Below are 4,202 nucleotides of genomic sequence, written 5' to 3'. Positions count from 1 at the left end.
GGAATTTAAGTGTTCATTATTTGTTGCTGCTACTGTTGGGACTGTTTTACTTTTCATTGATATATAATCTACATCTAGCAAAGTTCACAAATTTTAAGTGTACAGCTGAAGGAATTTTTACATATTTCTGTGTAAATGAACACAACCCAGAAGGTTCACTTATGCCTCCTTCCAATCAACACTTCTCCAAAGATAGCCACCATTTTGATCTGCATTACCATTAGTTTTTCCTGTTCTGAGCTTCATAAAAATGGAATCACAGAGTATGTTTTCTTCATGTGGGCTCACCTCATTCCACAGTATGTCTCTGAGGCTCGATAATCTGTTGCCACTCTGTTGCAGTAGTTCATTTTTCCTGTGTAATATTATCCCACAATTTGTATAAATATACCTCAATTTGGCCCTCTCTCTGCTGCCACTGCCGGTGCCTGCACTGGTGCCTGCCACCCCTCCTTGCCTCTCCTCTCCAGGCCAAAGGCTGGGGGACCAGAGCAAGACACAGGGATCATGTTCCAACGCAAGCTGACAGTTCTTGACAACAACAATCCTGCTGGCTTCATTCAACTGTAAAGATGAAACAGAAGTTAGAAACTTTAGGGGAACCTGGGTGGCTCAGTCGGTTAAGCGTCTGACTTTGGCTCAGGTCATGATCTCATGGTTCATGGGTTTGAGCCCCGCGTCGGGCTCTCTGCTGTCAGCACACAGCCCGCTTCAGAAACTCTGCCCTGCCCTCCACCCTCTCTGCCTCTCCCCTGCTTGCTCTCTCAAAAATAAATAAACATTAAAAAAAATAATTTAGAAACTTTATTGTTTGGCTTGAAGACCAGAAAACCAGACACTATTAGATTGAAAACAGGTAATTTAAGAAACATCCACAGCAGTGATTGGCCCAAGTTCTTTGAAAAGTATCTCAGAGGGGCGCCTGGGTGGCTCAGTCGGTTGAGCGGCCGACTTCAGCTCAGGTCACGATCTCGCGGTCCATGAGTTTGAGCCCCGAGTCAGGCTCTGGGCTGATGGCTCGGAGCCTGGAGCCTGCTTCCGATTCTGTGTCTCCCTCTCTCTCCACCCCTCCCCCATTCATGCTCTGTCTCTCTCTGTCTCAAAAATAAATTAAAAAAAAAAACGTTAAAAAAAAAAAAGAAAAAAAGAAAAGTATCTCAGAGATGTTAACTGTCCTTTCAAGATTCAAGATGACGAGAAGTAATTGACAGGCTTCTTGGCTTAGCTATTAGACTTGAATATGGAGGTAATGCTGAAAAGTACAAGGATTTGGTAGCTGATGATAGAAAAAAATGCTGACAACGCAGCTAAAAATGCAGAGCCATTGATCAATTTGGGTGTAAATAATCCCAATTTCAAGCCTGGTGTAATGACTTTGGCTGACCTTCAGATTCAGTGTCATGATGATTACCTGATAATCCTAAAGCAATTCAAATTTTGGTCCAGGATGCAGTTGTTAAAGCAAATCAAACAAAAGAGGACTTGCCTGTTGTTGTAGACAAACATATTCTTGGTTTTGACACAGGAGATGCAGTTCTTAATGGAGCTGCTCAGATTCTGTGATTGCTACATATACAATTGCTCAGAGAGCTGCAGACAAAAATTAATGAAGCCATAGCAGCTGTTCAGACAATTATTGCTTATCCAAAGACAGACCGCAGACCGGGGAAAGTTGGAAGGTGAACATTTTAGGATTTCAGCTTCTCACCTACATAGTACAATTGGGAACCATCTATGCTCTGGCATGTGTTTGGAAATCAAATGTCACGTTTTTGAGGGAAGAATCCTAAAAAATTGATTATGTTCTCGAGATTTACCATCATCGCTCTTTCTTTAATAAAGTTCAGGAAAGTGGGGAAAAATATACCACAATTTATCCATTCTACTATTGGTGGATAATTTTTTCTTTTCTTTTTTCTTTTTTTTTTTTTTTGGTAAATACGAGTAAAGTTGCTATGCACATTCCTGCACATGTTTTTGGTAGGCATATGCATGCATCCTCTTGAGTATCATCCAATAAACAGAACTGTTGGGTCTAGCACAGGTGTTTGTTTGGCTTTAGTAAATTTTGCCAGTATTCCCAAATAGTTGTGCATCCTTTCCCTTCCACCAGCAGTGATTAAAGTTCCCATTTCTCCACACCCTTGGTATTACCAGAACTTTTCACTGTAGTCCATCTGGTGGGTAGTATCTCATTTTTTTCATGTTAAATAACAGCTTTTTTTTTTGAGGTATAGCATACATAAAGTAAACTTCACATATTAAGTGTCCAAATTGATGTTCTGACATATACATCCATGAAACAATCATCACTAAGACAGTAAACATGTCCATCATCTTCAAACATTTTCTGTGCCCCTTTGTAATGTCTCTTTCCCCTCATCCTCACCTTCCTATTTCTAAGCAACCACTGATTTGCTTTCTGTCACTATAAATTCACATTTTCTGGAGTTGTAGACAAATGAAATCACACTGTAGGTACTCTTTGTTGTCTGGCTTCTTTGCATCAACAATTATTTTGAGATTCATCCATATCATTGCATGTATCAATAGTCCATGATTTTGATTGCTAAGCAGTGTTCCATTGTATGGCTATATCACAATTTGGTATTCCATTCCATTCCGTTCCGTTCCATTCCATTCCAATGGATGGACATTTGGGCTGTTTCCAATTTGTGGTTATTGCAAAAAAAAAAAAAAAAGCTGTTACGAACACTCATGTCCAAGTCTTTGTATGGGCATATATTTTTTTTCTCTTGGGTAAGTACCCACAATTAGAAAGCCTGGATTATGTGGTAGGTGCATGTTCAACCTTTAAAGATATTGCCAAACTGGGGCGCCTGGGTGGCTTGGTCGGTTGAGCGTCCGACTTCGTCTCAGGTCATGATCTCAGGGTCCGTGGGTTCGAGCCCCGCGTCGGGCTCTGGGCTGACAGCTCGGAGCCTGGAGCCTGTTTTGGATTCTGTGTCTCCCTCTCTCTGTGACCCTCCCCCGTTCATGCTCTGTCTCTCTCTGTCTCAAAAATAAATAAACATTAAAAAAAATTAATAAAAAAAAAGATATTGCCAAACTGTTTTTCAAAGTGGTTTTAACACTTTACATTCCCAATACAAGCATGCTTGCCAATACATGGTGTGGTCTATCTTTTTAATTTTCACCATTCTAGTAGGTATGTAGTGGTATTTTAATTTGCATTTCCCCAATGACGAGTGATGTAGAACATTTTTTCATGTGATCATTTGCCATCTTCGGTTCATGTTCTTTGGGTTTTTTGTTTTCTTATTGCTGAGTTTTTTTTTAAGTTTATTTATTTTCTCAGAGAGAGAGAGAGAGAGAGCAAGCCAGGGAGGGGCAGAGAGAGAGAGAGAGAGAGAGAGAGAGAGAGAGAAAGCCCAAGCAGGCTCCGCACTGTCAGTGCAGAGCCCAACGTGGGGCTCAAACTCATGAATATGAGATCATGACCTGAGTGGAAGTCGGACACTTAATCGACTGAGCCACCCAGGCACCCTTTCTTCTTATTGTTTTGAGCGTTCTTTATATACTCTAGAGACAAGTCCTTTAGCAGATATTTGCTTTGTAATGTTATCTCCTAGTCTGTGATCTACGGCTTGTCTTTTAGTCTCCTAACATGCTCTTTTGAAGAATAGCTGCTTGAAATTGTGATGAAGTCCAATTTATCAGTGTGTTCCTTTATGGATTGTGCTTTTGGTCTTGTATCTAAGGTCCCAAGATTTTCTTCTATATTTTTTTCTAGACAGTTTTAGGTTTCACATTTAGGTCTATGGTCCATTTTGAGATGATTTTTATATATGGCGATATGCCAATGTATGGATCCAGACTGATTTTTGCATATGCAGGCACGTGTGCACGCATGTGTGTGTATACATACACACACACACACACACACACACACCTTACAGAGAAAAAACTGTAATTTCAAAGAAAATAGATTTCTTTCTGGGTGGTGATTGCCATAAGGGCCATTTCCAGATGCACCTGCTCTTCTTAGTCAGGCTATTGAAATTTAATTCGAGCTGTAGTTGAGCTGTGTCTGGCTGTGTTGTGGTTTTCATCTGATGCAGTTCACCACTGGCTTCAGATGTTATAAGAGTGGGATCAGGAATTTCCTTTCAGCAGACCCTGGGATCTGAAAGCTAACAAGATCCTAGAGACCCACCTGGGCTTCGTGGCCAGGTCATCAG

The 4,202-nt window shown here is 40.8% G+C and overlaps 1 pseudogene; it reads left to right on the top strand.

The window, feature by feature from the left end:
• The first annotated feature begins 507 nt into the window (after window positions 1-507).
• LOC102967504 lies at window positions 508-1,683 on the top strand (annotated as a pseudogene).
• Window positions 1,684-4,202: the final 2,519 nt, after the last annotated feature.

The sequence above is a fragment of the Panthera tigris genome, chromosome B4, assembly GCF_018350195.1.
Source record: "Panthera tigris isolate Pti1 chromosome B4, P.tigris_Pti1_mat1.1, whole genome shotgun sequence".
In the NCBI taxonomy this organism is placed as follows: Eukaryota; Metazoa; Chordata; class Mammalia; order Carnivora; family Felidae; genus Panthera; species Panthera tigris.
The sequence above is the reverse complement of the archived record's forward strand: the minus strand, read 5'-3'. Positions and strand labels throughout refer to the sequence as shown.